At 44.2% G+C, this 22,904-nt stretch overlaps 1 protein-coding gene across 1 annotated transcript in view; it reads right to left on the bottom strand.

Annotated features, from left to right (window-relative positions):
• Window positions 1-22,904, bottom strand: part of LOC143766085 (coilin-like) — an 833,506-nt gene that overhangs the window by 138,341 nt on the left and 672,261 nt on the right. The window lies entirely within an intron of this gene.

The raw sequence follows: 22,904 nt of genomic DNA, 5'->3' as shown, positions 1-22,904 counted from the left end.
CACATGAAAGGATGGGGCGCAGGATGGGAGCAGCACATAACCAAAATGGAGGTGCAGGATGGGAGCAGCACATGACAACATGGGGTTGCAGGATAGGAGCACCACATGACAGCTTGGGGGCGCAGGATGGTAGCACATGACAGGATAAGGGCTCAGGAAGATAGTAGCACATAACAGGATGGGGGCGCATGATGGTAGCAGCACATGACAAGATTAGGGTGCAGGATGGAAGCAACACATACCAGGATGGAGACCATATACCAATAAAAATGCTCGCCACCCGGGCGTAGAACGGGCTCAATAGCTAGTATATATATATATATGTCATTGAGACACACACATATATATATATATATATATATATATATATATACTGTATTTATATTTTATTCAACGCGAGATATGTGAAAAGCCGGTAATTCAATTGCCGGCTTTTCATTTCTCCTTCCCAAACCCGACATGATATGAGACATGGTTTACATACAGTAAACCATCTCATATCCCTTTTTTTTTTTTTAATATTCCACACTACTAATTTTAGTAGTGTGTATGTGCGTATGTGCAAAATTTGGGCGCAGTAGCTTGAAAAATAAAGGGTTAAATCGCGGAAAAAATTGGCGTGGGCTCCCGCGCAATTTTCTCCACCAGAGTGGTAAGGCCAGTGCCTGAGGGCAGATATTAATAGCCTAGAGAGGGTCCATGGTTATTGGCCCCCCCCTGGCTACAAACATCTGCCCCCAGCCACCCCAAAAAAGGCACATCTGGAAGGTGACATTAACCCTTCATTACCCCATATCCCACCGCTACACAGGAGTGGGAAGAGAGTGGCCAAGTGCCAGAATAGGCACATCTTCCAGATGTGCCTTTACTGGGGTGGCTGGGGGCAGATGTTTGTAGCCGGGGGGGGCAATAACCATGGACCCTCTCCTGGCTATTAATATCTGCCCTCAGTCACTGGCTTTTCCACTCTGGCGGAGAAAATTGCGCGGGAACCCACACCAATTTTTTTCGCCATTTAACCCTTTATTTTAGCAGCTACAGCGCCCAAATTTTGCACATACACACTACTAACATTAGTAGTGTGGAATATGCAAAAAAATGGGGATATAAGATGGTTTACTGTATGTAAACCATGTCTCATATCCTGTCGGGTTTGGGAAGGAGAAATGAAAAGCCGGCAATTGAATTACCGGCTTTTCACATATATCGAGCTGAATTAAATATAAATACAGAATATATATATATATATATGTGTCTCAATGACATATATATATATATATATATATATATACAGTGGGGCAATAAAGTATTTAGTCAGTCAGCAATAGTGCAAGTTCCACCACTTAAAAAGATGAGGCGTCTGTAATTTACATCATAGGTAGACCTCAACTATGGGAGACAAACTGACAAAAAAAAATCCAGAAAATCACATTGTCTGTTTTTTTAACATTTTATTTGCATATTATGGTGGAAAATAAGTATTTGGTCAGAAACAAAATTTCATCTCAATACTTTGTAATATATCCTTTGTTGGCAATGACAGAGGTCAAACGTTTTCTGTAAGTCTTCACAAGGTTGCCACACACTGTTGTTGGTATGTTGGCCCATTCCTCCATGCAGATCTCCTCTAGAGCAGTGATGTTTTTGGCTTCTCGCTTGGCAACACGGACTTTCAACTCCCTCCAAAGGTTTTCTATAGGGTTGAGATCTGGAGACTGGCTAGGCCACTCCAGGACCTTGAAATGCTTCTTACGAAGCCACTCCTTCGTTGCCCTGGCGGTGTGCTTTGGATCATTGTCATGTTGAAAGACCCAGCCACGTTTCATCTTCAATGCCCTTGCTGATGGAAGGAGGTTTGCACTCAAAATCTCACAATACATGGCCCCATTCATTCTTAAATGTACCCGGATCAGTCGTCCTGGCCCCTTTGCAGAGAAACAGCCCCAAAGCATGATGTTTCCACCACCATGCTTTACAGTAGGTATGGTGTTTGATGGATGCAACTCAGTATTCTTTTTCCTCCAAACACGACAAGTTGTGTTTCTACCAAACAGTTCCAGTTTGGTTTCATCAGACCATAGGACATTCTCCCAAAACTCCTCTGGATCATCCAAATGCTCTCTAGCAAACTTCAGACGGGCCCGGACATGTACTGGCTTAAGCAGTGGGACACGTCTGGCACTGCAGGATCTGAGTCCATGGTGGCGTAGTGTGTTACTTATGGTAGGCCTTGTTACATTGGTCCCAGCTCTCTGCAGTTCATTCACTAGGTCCCCCCGCGTGGTTCTGGGATTTCTGCTCACCGTTCTTGTGATCATTCTGACCCCACGGGGTGGGATTTTGCGTGGAGCCCCAGATCGAGGGAGATTATCAGTGGTCTTGTATGTCTTCCATTTTCTAATTATTGCTCCCACTGTTGATTTCTTCACTCCAAGCTGGTTGGCTATTGCAGATTCAGTCTTCCCAGCCTGGTGCAGGGCTACAATTTTGTTTCTGATGTCCTTTGACAGCTCTTTGGTCTTCACCATAGTGGAGTTTGGAGTCAGACTGTTTGAGGGTGTGCACAGGTGTCTTTTATACTGATAACAAGTTTAAACAGGTGCCATTACTACAGGTAATGAGTGGAGGAAAGAGGAGACTCTTAAAGACTTTTTAAGTGGTGGAACTTGCACTATTGCTGACTGACTAAATACTTTATTGCCCCACTGTATATATATATATACTCTATATATGTTTTACCGAACATTTGAGCACATAAATCCATTAGATGTCGGTTTTGCAAGCCTGCGAGAAAATATTGCAGTACGGATGCCATACGGATTACATACGGAGGATGCCATGCGCAAAATACGCTGACACACCCTGCCTACGGATGACATACGGATCACTATTTTGGGGACTTTTCTGCATATTACGGCTGTAAAAAACGGACCGTATTTACATACACTGAGTGTGAAGCCGGCCTAATGCAAAGAAAACAAGTTCATAATCATTTAGAAACAACAATACAAATGTTTTAACTCAGGAAGAGTTCAGAAAACAATATTTTGTGAATAACCATGATTTTTAATCACAGCTTTCATGCATCTTGGCATGCTTTCCACTAGGGTTGAGCGAAACGGATCGGTCATTTTCATAAATCGGCGACTTTTAGGCAAAGTCGGGTTTCATGAAACCCGAACCGATCCTAGTGTGGGATGGGCCATGCGGTACACGATCAGAGCGCCAAAGTCGCGTTTCGTATGACGCTGTTACCGCCGTTTTTCATCCAATGAAGGAGGACGCAGAGTGTGGGCAGCGTGATGACATAGGTCTCTGTCCCCACCATCTTAGACAAGGGCATGGCAGTGATTGTCTTGCTGTCTGCAGCGTCACAGGGGCTATAAAGGGGCGTGCACGCCATCTTACTTCTGCCGATCTGAGCATAGGGAGAGGTTGCTGCAGCTTCGTCAGAAGCAGGGACAGAGTTAGGGAGGGAATATTAACCCCCAAACCGCTTGTGCTGTAGCGATTTTCACTGTCCAACACCACCTTTTTGTCCAGGGACACTGGAGGTCGTATTTTAGTGCAGCAGCTGCATAGCTGTGTGCACGGTGCTGTGCAAACCAACTGCTTTTTTTAAAGAAAAAATCCTGTTGCTCCTTTCTGCAAAGTTACCTGTCTTGTTTATTTGTCCACACTTTTTTGTTCTGAAGTCCTTTTTATTGCTGCCATACTTGTCCTGAGATCATTGTAGGGACTAGGGAGCGTGTTATTGCAGTACCTTTATTTTTTTCTTTATAATAATTCCAGCCACTTTCTGCCACGTTCATAGTGTTGTGTTATCCCACAGGGCCAGAGTTAGGGTTCAGTGTCTCCCTCCCAAAAATTGAGATTCAAATTCTCACACAGTGTATTTTCAGCTGTACTGCTAGTGCGTCGTATATCAGGCAGCCACTTTCTGCCACGTTCATAGTGTTGTGTTATCCCACAGGGCCAGAGTTGGGGTTCTGTGTCTCCCCCCAAAAGCAAGTCATCTTTCAGGCAAGCTACGTGTCAGCAGGGGAAGGTGGGGCAAAAGAATGTGAAATCCATGATTGGTTAATTTAAATGAAGGTTAGCTAATCAACATTATTGGTAGCCAGACGTGTCCTTTTTTCGGTCGGTATTGAACCAGCAGCACTGAACACTCTTTCTGAAAGCACACTGACAGCAGGGCAATCGAGGTTCTGTAATCCATATTCTGGCAATTCAGGCCAGGTGTCTAGTTTAGATGCCCAGTAATCAAAGGGGAATGACCTGTGAGGTAGAACATCGATAAGGGTGGAAAAGTAGTTTGTAACCATACTGGACAAATGCTGTCTCCTGTCACTTTGAATCGATGCAGCTGTCCCTGTCGTGTCAGCGGTCATTGCGAAATCATTCCACAACCTTGTCACAAAACCCCTCTGTCCAACGCCACTTCGGATTTCTGCACCTATAGCACCTCTGCCATGTTGCCCCCTGCAGCTCGTGTGAGAACCACCACCGGCGCTGTGTGCTGGGAATGCCTGAACCAAACGGTCTACAAGAGTTGCTTGTTTGGTAGCCAATATTTGACCTAGGTTCTCATGTGGCATGATATTTTGCAGTTTTCCTTTATATCTTGTATCCAGGAGGCAGGCCAACCGCTTGTCGTCATCGGTCATCATTTTAACAATGCGGGGGTACCTTTTTAGGATACGTGTTCTTCTCTCTGCTAAAGGTCTTTGAGCATTTCTTACAGATAACTTTGCACTGATCATTCGGATCTTGGTTAAAAAATTGCCACACTACACTCTTCCTACTATCGAATACCTTTTCAGGCATTGCATGCTGTGCTACTTTCACCGGATGGCCACGCTGTCCTAAAACTGTTTTTGTTTTAGACACACGTTTTGGGCCTGATACGGGCCTGCCAGATGAAAGCTGTTGCGATGTTGATGCCTGCTGCGGATCATCCTCCTCCGCCTCAGAGCTACTGCCAGCGGCACCCTGTTCCCCCAATGGCTGCCAATCTGGGTCAACAACTGGGTCATCTATCACCTCCTCTTCAATGTCCTGTGCACCATCCTCTGTGTCACCGTGTAAGGTGCTATAGCGTTCGGGACGGGGCACCATAGTCTCATCAGGGTCAGATTCTGGCTCAGTACACTGCGAGGGCAATGTAGTGATCTGAGTCAATGCAACAGCATAATAATCTAGCTGTGGCTGTGCATCTGTGCACTCCATGTCCGATTCATCTTGTAATGGGCTGTTAACTATTTCCCTTTCTAACCCTGGCACGTTATGTGTAAAGAGCTCCATGGAGTAAACTGTAGTGTCGCCTGCCGCATCCTTCACTTTTGCTTTGGGTGTAGGACACAAGGAAGCGACTTGTTCCTGACCGGGAGCATCCACTGACGACTCGCTGCTTTTATATTTCAAACTTTTGGAAGAGGAGGCGAAAGAGCTAGAGGCTGAGTCAGCAATGAAAGCCAAAACTTGTTCCTGCTGCTCCGGCTTTAAAAACAGTTTTCCTACTCCCAGATAAGGGAGCCTTCGAGGCTTTGTGTAGCCAGACAATGACGCTGTCTGAACAACTCGAGCCTTAGGTGATATTTTGCTTTTCCCACTACCACCAGATGCTCCACCACCACCACCACCACCATCATTACCAGCTGGCAATGACCGCCCACGGCCTCTTCCACCAGACTTCCTCATATTTGGGAAAATGTAACCAAACTAACAACCATTATATGGTACTATAAAGCAAGGTAGAAGGTGTATATAAACTTGTTGAGAATTTAAATCTCCCTTTTTTGTGTGGGAGACTGCTGCAAAAAACCAGGCCCGCTGTACTACACTACACAATGTAAGTGGCAGAATGTGGCAGGCAGATATACGACAAACAGAACTGACGCAGATCCACTTAGGGGCAATTTAAATCTCCCTTTATTATGTGGGAGACTGCTGCAAAAAAACAGGCCTGCTGTATTACACTACACAATGTAAGTGGCAGAAAGTGGCAGGCAGATATACGACAAACAGAACTGACACAGATCCACTTAGTGGCAATTTAAATCTCCCTTTTTTGTGTGGGAGACTGCTGCAAAAATCAGGCCCGCTGTATTACACTACACAATGTAAGTGGTAGAAAGTGGCTGGCAGATATACGACAAACAGAACTGACGCAGATCCACTTAGGGGCAATTTAAATCTCCCTTTATTATGTGGGAGACTGCTGCAAAAATAACAAAGGCCCACTGTATTACACTACACTATGTAAGTGGCAGAACGTGGCAGGCAGATATACCACAAACAGAACTGACGCAGATCCACTAAGTGGAAATTTAAATCTCCCTTTATTATGTGGGAGACTGCTGCAAAAACCAGGCCCACTGTATTACACTCCACAATGTAAGTGGCAGAACGTGGCAGGCAGATATACGACAAATAACTGACGCAGATCCACTTAGGGGCAATTTAAATCTCCTTTTATTATGTGGGAGACTGCTGCAAAAAAAACGGCCCACTGTATTACACTACACAATGTAAGTGGCAGGACGTGACAGGGAGATATACGACAAACAGAACTGACGCAGATCCACTTAGGGGCAATTTAAATCCCCCTTTATTATGTGGGAGAACTGCTGCAAAAAACCAGGCCCGCTGTATTACACTACACAATGTAAGTGGCAGAACGTGGCAGGCAGATATACGACAAACAGAACTGATGCAGATCCAATTAGGGGTAATTGAAATCTCCTTTTATTATGTGGGAGACTGCTGCAAAAAAACAGGCCCGCTGTATTACACTACACAATGTAAGTGGCAGAACGTGGCAGGCAGATATACGACAAACAGAACTGACGCAAATCCAATTAGGGGTAATTGAAATCTCCTTTTATTATGTGGGAGACTGCTGCAAAAAACCAGGCCCGCTGTATTAAACTACACAATGTAAGTGGCAGAGCGTGGCAGGCAGATATACGACAAACAACTGACGCAGATCCACTTAGGGGCAATTTAAATCTCCCTTTATTATGTGGGAGACTGCTGCAAATAACCAGGCCCGCTGTATTACACTACACAATGTAAGTGGCAGAATGTGGCAGGCAGATATACGACAAACAGAACTGACGCAGATCCACTTAGGGGCAATTTAAATCTCCCTTTATTATGTGGGAGACTGCTGCAAATAACCAGGCCCGCTGTATTATACTACACAATGTAAGTGGCAGAACGTGGCAGGCAGATATACGACAAACAGAACTGACGCAGATCCACTTAGGGGCAATTTAAATCTCCCTTTTTTTGGTTGTGAGACTGCTGCAAAAAAACAGGCCCACTGTATTACACAACACAATGTAAGTGGCAGAACGTGGCTAGAAGATATATATAAAAAAGGGACCATACTACAATAGCAATCTCCCTACAATGATCTCAGGACAAGTATGGCAGCAATAAAAAGGACTGCTGCACACAAAAGTGTGGACAAATAAACAATAGAACTGTGCAGAAAAGAGCAACAGGATTACAGATAACAGCGGCGTACGAACAGCAATGCAGCTATCAGGGAGCCTTATAAGCTACAGAGCTGATGCACAGAAATCTAGCCTCCACTGTCCCTGCAAAGAAAAGATGGTGTTGGACAGTGGAAATCGCTACAGCACAAGCGGTTTGGGGGTTAATCTTTCCTCCCTAACAATATCCCTGCTTCTGACGAAGCTGCACCAACCTCTCCCTATGCTCGTAACGACAGAAGTAAGATGGCGGTCGACATGCACGCCCATTTATAGCCCCTGTGACGCTGCAGAAAGCAAGCCGATCACTGTCATGCCCTTCTCTAAGATGGTGGGGACCGAGACCTATGTCATCACGCTGCCCACACTCTGCGTCCTCCTTCATTGGCTGAGAAATGGCGCTGAAATTGTCATACGAAATGTGACTTTGGCGCTAAGATCACCGACAGCATGGCCGATATCCCACACTGGGATCGGCTCGGGTTTCACGAAACCTGACTTTGCCGAAAGTCGGCGATTTTTGAAATTGTCCGATCCGTTTCGCTCAACCCTATTGCATACAAGTGCTGTCAGCCACAGTTTTGTGCACTTCTGAAAAGGACACCGCTGAACAGAGGCCAGACGGAATCCAGAGTAACTTTAATAAGATGTGTAGTAGGGGGGTTACAAGGACACTAAACTTCAGGAGGGCAAATTTCCAACGGATCAGAGAGGATCTTGGTGCAATTAACTGGGACAATATCCTGAGACATAAAAATACACAAAGAAATGGGAAACGTTTATTAGCATCCTGGATAGGACCTGTGCACAGTATATACCGTATGGGAATAAACATACTAGAAATAGGAGGAAACCAATATGGCTAAATAGAGCTGTAAGGGGCGCAATAAGTGACAAAAAGAAAGCATTTAGAGAATTAAAGGGAGTAGGTAGTGATGAGGCATTAAATAAATACAGAAAATTAAATAAATTCTGTAAAAAGCAAATCAAGGCAGCAAAGATTGAGAGCGAGAGACTCATTGCCAGAGAGAGTAAAAATAAGCCCAAAATATTCTTTAACTACGTAAATAGTAAGAAACTAAAAAATGATAGTGTTGACCCCTAAAAATAGTCTGGGTGAAATTGTGGATGAGGATGAGGAAAAAGCCATTATGCTAAATGACTTTTTTTCATCAGTATTTACACAAGAAAATCCCATGGCAGACAAACTGACTAGTGATAAAAATTCCCCATTAAATGTCACCTGCTTAACCCAGCAGGAGGTACGGCGGCATCTAAAAATCACAAAAATTTACAAATCTCCGGGCCCGGATGGGATACACCCCCGAGTACTGCAGGAATTAAATACAGTCATTGATAGACCATTATTTTTAATCTTTAAGGAGTCCATAATAACAGGGTCTGTACCACAGGACTGGCGTATAGCAAATGTGGTGCCAATATTCGAAAAAGGGGACAAAAACTGAACTCGGTAATTATAGGCCAGTAAGCTTATCCTCTACTGTGGGTAAAATCCTGGAGGGCATTCTAAGGTATGCTATACTGGAGTATCTGAAGAGGAATAACCTCATGACCCAATACCAACATGGGTTTACTAGGGACCGTTCATGTCAGACTAATCTGATCAATTTCTATGAAGAGGTAAGTTCCGGACTGGACCAAGGGAACGCAGTGGACGTAGTGTATATGGACTTTTCCAAAGCTTTTGATACGATGCCACACAAAAGGTTGATACATAAAATGAGAATAATGGGGATAGGGGAAAATATGTGTAAGTGGGTTAAGAGCTGGCTCAGGGATAGGAAACAAAGGGTGGTTATTAATGGAGCACACTCGGACTGGGTCGCGGTTAGTAGTGGGGTACCACAGGGGTCATTATTGGGCTCTCTTCTTTTTAACATATTAATGACCTTGTAGGCCTCCTATGCCCCATTCAGAGCAGAATTTAAATATTTGCACATGACACTAAACTCTGCAGGGTAATCAATACAGAGGAGGACAATTTTATATTACAAGATGATTTATGTAAACTAGAAGCTTGGGCTGATAAATGGCAAATGAGCTTTAATGGGGATAAATGTAAGTTCATGCACTTGGGTAGAAGTAATAAGATGAATAACTATGTGCTTAATTCTAAAACTCTGGGCAAAACCGTCAATGAAAAAGACTTGGGTGTATGGGTGGATGACAAACTCATATTCAGTGGCCAGTGTCAGGCAGCTGCTACAAAGGCAAATAAAATAATGGGATGCATTAAAAGAGGCATAGATGCTCATGAGAACATAATTTTACCTCTATGCAAGTCACTAGTTCGATCACACTTAGAATACTGTGCACAGTTCTGGTCTCCGGTGTATAAGAAAGACATAGCTGAACTGGAGCGGGTGCAGAGAAGAGCGACCAAGGTTATTAGAGGACTGGGGGGTCTGCAATACCAAGATAGGTTATTATACTTGGGGCTATTTAGTTTGGAAAAACAAAGACTAAGGGGTGATCTTATTTTAATGTATAAATATATGAGGGGACAGTACAAAGACCTTTCTGATGATCTTTTTAATCATAGACCTGAGACAGGGACAAGGGGGCATCCTCTACGTCTGGAGGAAAGAAGGTTTAAGCATAATAACAGATGCGGGTTCTTTACTGTAAGAGCAGTGAGACTATGGAACTCTCTGCCGTATAATGTTGCAATGAGTGATTCATTACTTAAATTTAAGAGGGGACTGGATGCCTTTCTGGAAAAGTATAATGATCCGGGGAACTAGTCTGATTTCCGTACGTGGAGTCGGGAAGGAATTTTTTCCCCAAAGTGGAGCTTACTATTTGCCACATGGTTTTTTTTTGCCTTCCACTGGATCAACATGTTAGGGGATGTTAGGTTAGGCTATGGGTTGAACTAGATGGACTTAAAGTCTTCCTTCAACCTTAATAACTATGTTACTATGTTATGTTACTATGTAACTCTACTGCCTCATTATAGTGAATGGATCCCTCGAGGGTTTCATCTGAATCACGTCACTCAGAGACTTAGATGGAAACCCCGATATACAGTAAGTGCTCAGCGTAGAGCACCGGATAACTGTGATCCCAAACGTTATGTAAAATGTTCCCAATAAAAGCTTCAACCTGATCCACAAAAAAAGCAAGTCCTCTCTCAGGTCGGTCATCTGTTAATGGAAATATAGGGGGCTTCCACGTTACTGGTAGCACAAAGGCTCTGGAAAAGCAAAATGGCTCCTCACCCACCAAAAGAAATTCAGCAAATTCTCCACTCTCAAATCTAAATGCCCCCTACCTTCTGCAGCCCACAGTGTACCTAAACCACATATTGCATCCACGTTCGGTATTTCTGAAGCATTTCTGAATTTGGGTGTCACCTCTGTAGACTGTACTGGGTGTGATGTTGAGGTGGAGGAAGAGGTGGAGAGGCCACTTGAAGCTGCGCTTGCCATCCACTCGAGCACATGCTTTTTCTGGGCCTCAGTAACAAGGTGTACCGCTGTGCATCTGCCAAAGAAAGGTAGTGGAGTAGCCCGTCCAGTAACAGAAGTTGTCAGATGTCTTTGCATAGGACGTGACGTTGGTTCACTAGAGCTTTCACTAACATTACCACCTACCCCACATACACCTTGCCCAACAAGGCTAAATCCCCTTCCACCACGGCTTCGATTTTTCCCTGACATGTTGCTCAAATAGTGTGGTAGGAGCACAGTATTAGCAGCAAAAATTAGATTTTAAACTCTGCGCCACCTCAGCAAACAGCTGAATTTCAGCGACAGTAAATTCCAAAGTGAAATATGGCGTGCTCTATTGTGTTAATCACAGAAGAAAGAATTGTTTGAGTGTGGACGAGGCCTGTATGACAAAGAAGATAAGCTACAAAGAATTTGAAAGTCAGATGTCCCGTACTGTATGACATTAGGAACACAACCATTTTTTTGGTGGCCTCTGGATCAGGCCTCTATAACACACTAGATGCTACAAACTATTTTAAAGTCATGTCCCCTACTATATGACACTAGGAACAGTAGAACTTTTTGATGTTCTCTGGATCAGGCCTCTATAACACACTAGATGCTACAAACTATTTTAAAGTCATGTCCCCTACTATATGACACTAGGAACAGTAGAACTTTTTGATGGTCTCTGGATCAGGCCTCTATAACACACTAGATGCTACCAACTATTTTAAAGTCAGGAAGGTTAGATTCACGGTTTTTATATGTTGGAGAAGAACAGAACGGGACTCTTTATACCAGGAAGAGGTCAATGATAAGACACATTACCCCAGGAAGGGGCCCAAAATGGGACACATTACTCCAGGAAGGGGATCATGATGGAGAACATTATCTCAGGAAAGCACACATTATCCCTGGAAGTGGCCAGGATGAATCACATTACCCCAAGGCAGGGGACATTATTGCAGGAAGGGACACATTATACCAGGATGAGACCTATTAGACCCAAAAAAGGGACCAGGAGAGGGAATATTTTCCCAGGAAAGGGCTCAGGATGAGACACATTACACCAGGAAAAGGACAAGGATGGGGCGCATTATTCCAGGAATGGGACCAGGATGAATATTATGCCAGGAAGGAGACCAAGATGGGGCACGTTATTACTGGAAGGGGCCCAGTATGGGAGATGGTATTACACAAAGAGGCCAGAATGGGGATATTATTAAATGTGAGGGGGAACATCTATGTCTTTATAAGATCTAGAATGCAACAAAGACCTATACATCTGACCAACATGCAGTTGGGTGCCCAGGTTCAAATTTTGCTAATTAGCTGATATCATCCTCTCCCAAACATTCCCCCACCAAAAAAAAACACTCACCCCCTCCCTTGATCTCATTATAAGAATCTGATATCGTCTTTCCCATCCCCTTATTACTTATGTTATTATCAGGAACTTATAATGAATGTGTGGGGGTGGAGGAGAGACATGGACACAGGACAGGGACTAAGGCTATGTCCACATGTTCTGGATTTGGAGCAGAAAATTCTGCCTTGTGCAGGCCTACAATTTTGTCCCTGGTGTCTTTAGACAGCTCTTTGGTCTTGGCCATGGTGGAGAGTTTGGAGCGTGATTGAGTGTGTGGACAGGTGTCATTTATACAGGTAACGTGTTGAAACAGGTGCTATTAATACAGGAATGAGTGCAGAGTAGGAGGCTCCTTAAGGAAAAATGAATAGGTTTGTGAGAGCCTGAATTCTTGCTGGGTGGTAGGTGATCAAATACTAATTTCCTGCAGTAAAATGCAATTTAATTATTTAAAAATCATAAAATGTGATTTTTTTTATTTTTAGGTTCTGTCTCTAACATTTGAAATATTCCTATGTTAAAAATTACAGACCTCTCCATTCTCTGTAAGTGGGAAAACGTGCAAAATCAGCAATGAATAAAATACTTATTTTCCCCCACTGTATGTATGGCGTGCTCCGTTATTATATAGTGACCTCTGTTATGTACAGTGCCATCCATTATTACATAATATTGTCTTGTTATGTACAGCATCATCCTTTTTGTTGTTTTTGCTTCTCACAGCGCCCGCTCTTTATTACATAGAGTCTTCTTTGTTGTTAAATATAAAATGACTGCAGATGACCAGAAGTCCAGTCCCCAACTCCTCTATCAGAAGAGAAGCTTTACCATGATCCATCACCAGTCATTTCAGTTCATCTCTAACAAGAGACGCTATGTGATAAAGAGCGCGGCGTTATAAATAAGAAAAATAACAAGAGAATCTGATGTGTAAGGGATAGTGTTGAACATAATAGGAGAAAGCACTATGTAATAGGGGACATTAGTATACATAATGAGAGGAGACTACATAATAGGAGACAATAGTATACATAATGAGAGGAGACTACATAATATGGGACAATATACATAATGAGAGGGCACTGTCTAATAGGGGACATAAGTATGCATAATGAGGGCACTATGTAATAAGTGACATTAGTATACATAATGAGAGGAGACTATGTAATAGAGGACAACAGTATACATAATGAGAGGGCACTATATAATGGGACAGTAGTATACATAATGAGAGGGAACTATGTAACAGGGGACATTAGTATACATAATGAGAGGGCACTATGTAATAGAGGACAGTATTATATATAATGAGAGGGCACTATGTAATAGGGTCATTAGTATATGTAACAAGAGGGCACTACATGATAGGGGACAGTAGCAAACATAATGAGAGGGCACTATGTGATAGGGGACATTAGTATACATAATGAGAGGAGACTACATAATAGGAGACAATAGTATACATAATGAGAGGAGACTACATAATAGGGGACAATAGTATACATAATGAGAGGAGACTACATAATAGGGGACAATATACATAATGAGAGGGCACTGTGTAATAGGGGACATTAGTATGCATAATGAGGGCACTATGTAATAAGTGACATTAGTATACATAATGAGAGGAGACTATGTAATAGAGGACCACAGTATACATAATGAGAGGGCACTATGTAATGGGACAGTAGTATACATAACGAGAGGGAACTATGTAACAGGGGACCTTAGTATACATAATGAGAGGGCACTATGTAATAGTGAACATTAGTATACATAATGAGAGGAGACTACATAATAGGGACAATAGTATACATAATGAGAGGGCACTATGTAATAGGTGACATTAATATACATAATGAGTGGAGACTAATAGGGGACAGTAGTATACATAATGAGAGGGGACTATGTAATAGGGGACATTAGGGTACATAATGAGAGTAGACTATGTAATAGAGGACAGTATTATACATAATGAGAGGGCACTATGTAATAGGGTAATTAGTATAAATAACAAGAGGGCACTACATAATAGGGGACAGTAGCATACATAATGAGAGGGCACTATGTGATAGGGGACCTTAGCATGCATACTGGTAGGGCACTATGAGATAGGGGACAGTAGTATACATAATGATAGGGAACAATGTAATAGGGGACAGTAGTATACATAATGAGAGGAGACTATGTAATAGAGGACAGTATTATATATAATGAGGGCACTATGTAATAGGGTAATTAGTATACGTAACAAGAGGGCACTACATGATAGGGGACAGAAGCAAACATAATGAGAGGGCACTATGTGATAGGGGACATTAGCATGCATACTGAGAGGGCACTATGTAATAGGGGACATTAGTATACATAAGGAGAGGGGACAATGTAATAGGGGACATTAGTGTACATAATGAGAGGGCACTATGTAATAGAGCCATTAGTATACATAATAAGAGGGCACTACATAATAGGGGACAGTAGCATACATAATGAGGGCACTTTGTGATAGGGGACAGTAGTTTGCATATTGAGAGGGCACTATATAATAGGGCACAGTAGTATACATAATGAGAGGGCACTAAATAATAGGGGACACTAGTATACATAATGAGAGGGCACTATGTAATAGGGGACAGTAGTGTACATAATGAGAGGGCACTATGCAATAGGGGACAATAGTAAATATAATGTGAGGGCAATGTGTAATTGCAAACAACAGTATACATCATAGTTCCACAACTCCCATCCTCAAGAGCCACCAACAGATCATGTTTTCAAGATTTGCTTAGTATTCTACAGGTAATGGAATTCTCACCTGGACAATACCAAGGAAATCATGAAAACATGGTCTGTTGGTGGCTCTTGAGGACTTGAATTAGGGAACACTGGGATACATAATAAGAGGACACTATGTAATAGCAGACAATAGTATACATAATGAGAGGGCACTATGTAATAGGGGACAATAGTATACATAATGAGAGGGCACTATATAATAGGGGAGAATAGTACACATAATGAGAGGGCACTATTTAATAGGGGAGAATAGTTTACATAATGAAACGGCACTATGTAATAGGGGAGAATAGTATACATAATGAGACGGCACTATGTAATAGGGTACAATAGTATACTGTACATAATGAGAGGACACTATGTAATAGGGGACAATAGTATACATAATAAGAGGGCACTATGTAATAGGGGACAATAGTATATATAATGAGAGGCGACTATGTAATATGTACAGTATATATAATCTGCAGCTTAGCCCCATAAAGGAAGGGGGCTCAAACCCATTTCATGCACAGAGGCCTCAAGCTGTTAGTGTCTGCCTCTGACCCTCTTTATTATAATAACACTCCTGAACATGGGCGTACATAGAAATAAAAGGCGTTCCATAGTAAAAGTCCTATGATATCATAGTCAAAGAAGGGCATATCTCGCAACTTTTTAAGAAAGGGATAAGGATATAAATTGCAGCAATTAGTTATTTTGCTCCTACTAAAGCCCCTAAGTTTCCTCACCCACTATAATACCCCTTTCATGACCCCCATAGAGTATTATCCCCCAAACAGTATGATAGCCCCACAAACCCCACTCAGCCGAGGTTGTGAGTGCCGGGATTTCTGCATCTGATGCTCATACTTCATACTGAATAAATCGAGATGTGTAGAAAGTTTCGTTTCTATTTCTTTGTCAGTTGCAGACCAATAACCTGCCTATCCATCCTGTGGTTTCTGCGACTCTTTCTTCTTAGTGTTGTAATGTGAATGCTGAGGAGTGGACATGCGCCACAATCTCCTCCTGACAGTAGACATTACTGGGTCTGCAGGGGCCGCAGCGAACATTGATTCTGCCTTCTCTTCATCTTTAAGGGGTTTTCAACAATTTCAGAAGGGAAGCAACTTATATTTCATTATTATTGAAGTGTTATTTATCTCCTCCAGGTCCTGACCGCTCTATTGGTCTCTGCCCGGACCAGCAGTGATCGACCACTTTGCATTTTTAGAAACTTGAAAATATGTTCAGCAAGATGTTTCTACCTAGAAAGACACATGCTCATCCTTGTGCACATTTACACATAAGGACTGGTGATGAGCGAACGTGCTGGCATAAGGCGTTATCTGAGCATGCTCCTGTGCTCCCCGAGTGTCTCCGGCGTGCTCGAATACTGTGTCCGAGTTCCCGGCAGCTGCATGTCACACGACTGCTCCACAGCCACAACACATGCGGGGATTTCCTGTCTGTTAGGCCATCACTGTTGTGTTGCGGCTATCGAGACTTGCAGCAGCGAGGACTCAAACATATTTTTCGAGTGCGTCGAAGACACTCCGTAGCACCGAGCATGATCGCTCATCACTAATAAGGACACAATGGAGTCTGTCTGGTTTTCTTCATGGTGTCCCATTTTATCAGCATATTGTGGGTTTTTTTGGCGGGAAGGAGACGCCGGATGGATCCTCTGACGTAGATCTTAACAGAACCTAAAATCCTGTAAACTTCATTGTGATGAACAAGACACAACACGACTTCTACACAAACATTTATTAAATGGAAAATAAAAAAAAGAATTAAATAGAACGCTGAATGTAGCAATCGGTACAGCCCATAAATAAAATTATCCCATTATATAAAACTTCTTTACATAAAACCCATTAACGCTCGTAAGAAGTGACAATACACACTTCAGATGAGGTTCTGATAAAATCTCCGGAGAACAGAATGATTGAGGTCGATCCGTTATCAGTCTGGAGAGACAACACTGGAGGGCGCTATAAAGGGCTTTCTCTTCCGACCACATCATAAGGTAACATTGGTGGCCGCCCAGAAGCAGATTTATGGGTCTCTGATACCCGGCGACATGTAAACTCTGTGCAATGTGCCAGTAGAGGACAGAGAGGGAGAACGATTGAATGGTCAAACACATCTAGTCGTGTAGCAAGAAGGCGCAGTGCACAACTGCAGGGTCTGACTACAAGTGAGCTTGTTTGTAGTCTGTAACCATGGAAACACAAGAGCTGTAAACACAAAGCTGCTAAATGTCCCCGTTACCATGCGCTGCAGCGGGGGAGCGGCAGAAGTGTCTCCTATGTTACATCGTAGATGAAGCCCTTCTGCACATAGGAGAGCGCTTCCTATTATTATGCTACCAGCCTTGTGATCATCAAAATGGGCTGAAACCTGGAGTTACCCCATCACCATCTGGATGTGGCGCCTCTATAGCTTCTATCTAATTCACCTTCATATGGGATGCTGAAGTGCACTGGAGCGACGCAGTAAGCCATCTCCTGGCATCCGAGGGTTAAGGCTTGTAGATTTCTTTTTAAAGGTTCACATTTACTCGCATTTTCTTCAGTTTTTGTTTTTATAAGTTCCCATTTTTTTTTAAAGTTCTCCTCATCATCACCGGTGAAGCTGCTGCCACAGAGCTGACATCGTGCAAATAGCCCTGATCACATCAGACAGAGCCGCCCCCTCCTCTCCAATAAAATGGCGTCGTAATGCGGTATGTGCATGCTCCGACTCCGGCGGCCCAGTGCGCATGCGCCGGAGGCTTCTGACAGAAGGACACATCTCCGGTTATTAAATGCGAGGGTCCATCCATATGCATGCGTGGATCAGCCCTTAGAATCCCCCGATTCCTTCTAGTATATATATATATATATACACACAGTACAGACCAAAAGTTTGGGCACACCTTCTCATTTAAAGATTTTTCTGTATTTTCATGACTATGAAAATTGTACATTCACACTGAAGGCATCAAAACTATGAATTAACACATGTGGAATTATATACTTAACAAAAAAGTGTGAAACAACTGAAATTATGTCTTATGTTCTCGGTTCTTCAAAGTAGCCACCTTTTGCTTTGATGACTGCTTTGCACACTCTTGGCATTCTCTTGATGAGCTTTAAGAGGTAGTCACCGGGAATGGTCTTCCAACAATCTTGAAGGAGTTCCCAGAGATGCTTAGCACTTGTTGGCCCTTTTGCCTTCACTGCGGTCTAGCTCACCCCAAACCATCTCGATTGGGTTCAGGTCTGGTGACTGTGGAGGCCAGGTCATCTGGTGTAGCACCGCATCACTCTCCTTGTTGGTCAAATAGCCCTTACACAGCCTGGAAGTGTTTGGGGTCATTGTCCTGTTGAAAAACAAATGATGGTCCAACTAAAAGCAAACCGGATGAAATAGCATGCCACTGCAAGATGCTGTGGTAGCCATGCTGGTTCAGTATGCCTTCAATTTTTAATAAATCCCCAACAGTGTCACCAGCAAAGCACCCCCACACCATCACATCTCCTCCTCCATGCTTCATGGTGGGAACCAGGCATGTAGATTCCATCCGTTCACCTTTTCTGTGTCGCACAAAGACACGGTGGCTGGAACCAAAGATCTCAAATTTGCACTCATCAGACCAAAGCACAGATTTCCACTGGTCTAATATCCATTCCTTGTGTTCTTTAGCCCAAACAAGTCTCTTCTGCTTGTTGCCTGTCCTTAGCAGTGGTTTCCTAGCAGCTATTTTACCATGAAGGCCTGCTGCACAAAGTCTCCTCTTAACAGTTGTTGTAGAGATGTGTCTGCTGCTAGAACTCTGTGTGGCATTGACCTGGTCTCTAATCTGATCTGCTGTTAACCTGAGATTTCTGAGGCTGGTGACTCGGATAAACTTATCCTCAGAAGCAGAGGTGACTCTTGGTCTTCCTTTTCTGGGGCGGTCCTCATGTGTGCCAGTTTCTTTGTAGCGCTTGATGGTTTTTGCCACTGCACTTGGGGACACTTTCAAAGTTTTCCCAATTTTTTGGACTGACTGACCTTCATTTCTTAAAGTAATGAAGGCCACTCGTTTTTCTTTACTTAGCTGCTTTTTTCTTGCCACAATACAAATTGTAACAGTCTATTCAGTAGGACTATCAGCTGTGTATCCACCAGACTTCTGCACAACACAACTAATGGTCCCAACCCCATTTATAAGGCAAGAAATCCCACTTATTAAACCTGACAGGGCACACCTGTGAAGTGAAGACCATTCCCGGTGACTACCTCTTGAAGCTCATCAAGAGAATGCCAAGAGTGTGCAAAGCAGTCATCAAAGCAAAAGGTGGCTACTTTGAAGAACCGAGAATATAAGACATAATTTCAGTTGTTTCACACTTTTTTGTTAAGTATTTAATTCCACATGTGGTAATTCATAGTTTTGAAGCCTTCAGTGTGAATGTACAATTTTCATAGTCATGAAAATACAGAAAAATCTTTAAATGAGAAGGTATGTCCAAACTTTTGGTCTGTACTGTATATATATATATATTGGATTATGTAATGTTGTTATTATACTAAAAGAACTGCTAAGCTTTAAGGCCTAGGGCTAACAGCAATGATGAGGAAAAAAAAAACTGTCAAGTGTTGGCATCAGAGCAAAAGCGACTATGGACAGGAATCTGAGCTGTTCTATATAAGGCACATCCCTTGTCACTGGATTATTTGCCTGAGCAAACATGCTCTTATTTAATTATTATTTGTAACTGTTTGAGCTTTCTTTTGAATTCAATAAAGTGTTATTTAGGTTGGCTGTGTTGTAGTTCTATGTGGGCTACCGAAGACTTTTGTTTGTTTTTTTTTAACCGTAAACCTACAGCAGACATGTAACATCTGCGTTGGCATCTCCAGCATCTCAATGATAGGGACACACTCTAAGTGCACCAATCACCTGGAGAACGCCAGAAAGCTGCTGTACAGGTGGTACTTTACATCATACAGATTGTCAAAGATCTACCGCAACTCCCAAGATATGTGCTACAGAAGACTTGCTTAATGGTATTGGGGTTTGCAAGGCCACCATCTTTGTATTCATGGCCTCCTGGTGCTCTGTCCTTATCGCACATCTCACTCCCTACTAGGCATTAAGTACTTTAGCTGGCTTGTAGCTGGAATCACATAGCTGCCAGTTAGTGCATGCACTGCCAGATTATCCAGGACCATTCTACTTTCATCTCCTTTTTCAGGTATGTGACGAGGACATCACATATGAGCAGTGGCGTAACTACAAAGTTATGGGCCCCGGTGCGAACTTCCAAATGGGGCCCCCCCCGCCATAAAATTCAATGTAAGCCCCATAGAATACAATGCAGCCCCCCCCTCATAGTATAATGCAGCCCCTCCATACAGGGGCAGTGACAAAGACACGAGCAAATGGTGACGAGGGGGCAGAGGAGAGGGAACAAGGGGGCAAGGAAGACAGGCACTAGGGGACACATGGGGGCTAGGAGGCAGGGGAGAAGGATACAAGGGGTCTAGTGGGCAAGGGAGACTGACACAAGTGGGCAAGGGAGACTGACACAAAGGGCACACGGGGACTAGTGGACAAGAGAGACTGGCACACGGGGACACGGACTAGTGGGCAAGGGAGACTGACACACGGGGAATAGTGGGCAAGGGAGACTGATACAAGGGGACTAGTGGGCAATGGAGACTGACACACGGGGACAAGGGACAAGCACAAGGGGACAAGGGAGACAGGCACAAGGGGACACATAGGGACTAGTGAGCAAGAGACTGACACAAGGGGACAAGGGATACAAGCACAAGGGGACACACAGGGACAAGTGGGAAAGGGAGACTGACACACAGGGACTAGTGGGCAAAGGAGACTGACACAAGCACAAGGGGACAAAGGAGACTGACAGAAGCACAAGGGGACATAGGAGACAGGCACATGGGGACACACAGGGACTAATGGGCAAGGGAGACTGGCACACGGGGACACAAGCATAAGGGAGACAGGCTCAAGGGGGCACACAGGGACTAATGGGCAAGGGAGACTGGCACACGGGGACAAGGGACACAAGCATAAGGGGACAAGGGAGACAGGCACATGGGGACACACAGGGACTAATGGGCAAGGGAGACTGGCACATGGGGACACAAGCATAAGGGAGACAGGCTCAAGGGGACTCACGGCCCCCTGACCTGCCAGAGCCGCTTGCAGCTGCGACCGTAGTAGTTACGCCGCTGCCTCACACACACACATACTACAGATATCACACACACACTACAGATATCACACACACACATCATACTACAGATATCACACACACATCATATTACAGATATCACACACATACTACAGTTATCACACACACACACTACAGATATCACACACACACACAGACATACTACAGATATCACACACACACACACACACACTACAGATAACACACACACACACACACTACAGATATCACACACACACACACACACACATACACACACTACAGATATCACACACACACACACACTACAGATATCACACACACACACATCATACTACAGATATCACACACATACTACAGTTATCACACACACACTACAGATACCACACACACACACACACACCAGAGATACCAGCTCATATACACAACTCACAATCTCCTCTCTGGTACAGGGGTGGCTGATGTAAACCGGCTGCAGCTCCTCAGCTTCTCCTGACTAAGGCTAGTTTCACACTAGCGTCGGGAACAACCCGTCGCTGTGCGTCGGGCCGACGTTCCCGACGCTAGTGTGGTCTCCGCCGCACAACGGGGGCAGCGGATGCATTTTTCCCACGCATCCGCTGCCCCATTGTGAGGTGCGGGGAAGTGCGGGGAGGTGGGGGCGGAGTTCCGGCCGCGCATGCGCGGTCGGAAAAAGTGGACCGTCGGGAGCAAAAAACGTTACATGTAAGGTTTTTTTCTCCCGACGGTCCACTACCACACGCCCAAGCGTCGCAAAACGGACGCGACGTTTGGCAATGCGTCGCAAATGCGTCGCTAATGTTAGTCTATGACGAAAAAACGTATCCAGCAAGAACTTTTGCTGGATGCGTATTTTCGGCAAAATGACGCATTTGCAGCGTATTGCAGTTAACGCTAGTGTGAAACTAGCCTAAAGCGGCTCTGTCCCGCACCTCCCCCCTGCTCTCGCCTTCTGTCCCGGGGTTATTTTGGCTTTCTCTTAAAGGGAACCTGTCACCCCGTTTTTTCCGTATGAGATAAAAATACTGTTAAATAGGGCCTGAGCTGTGCATTGCAATAGTGTATTTTGTGGACCCCGATTCCCCACCTATGCTGCCGAAATACGTTACCAAAGTAGTCGTTTTCGCCTGTCAATCAGGCTGGTCTGGTCAGATGGGAGTGGTGTCTTCCCCCAGATCTTGCTTAGTTTTCCGTTGGTGGCGTAGTGGTGTGCGCATGCCCAAGGTCCCGAATCCACTGCACAGGGGAGTGAAAATAGCGTGATGTGCGACATTTCATTGGTGATCGGTGGGGGCGGCCATCTTCCTTTGGCCGCGCGTGCGCAGAAGCGGCGCTCTGCTGGCTGCGGCTTCAGGAAAATGGCCGCAGGATGCCGCGCGTGCCTAGATGGAGATCGCGGCGGCCATTTTCCTGAAGCAGAGATGCGACACCTCGTACACACCCGACTCCGCTCCGTACACCTCGTACACACACGGCTCCGCTCCGTACACCTCGTACACACACGGCTCCGCTCCGTACACCTCGTACACACACGGCTCCGCTCCGTACACCTCGTACA

Source organism: Ranitomeya variabilis, chromosome 4, assembly GCF_051348905.1.
Source record: "Ranitomeya variabilis isolate aRanVar5 chromosome 4, aRanVar5.hap1, whole genome shotgun sequence".
NCBI lineage: Eukaryota > Metazoa > Chordata > Amphibia > Anura > Dendrobatidae > Ranitomeya > Ranitomeya variabilis.
The sequence above is the reverse complement of the archived record's forward strand: the minus strand, read 5'-3'. Positions and strand labels throughout refer to the sequence as shown.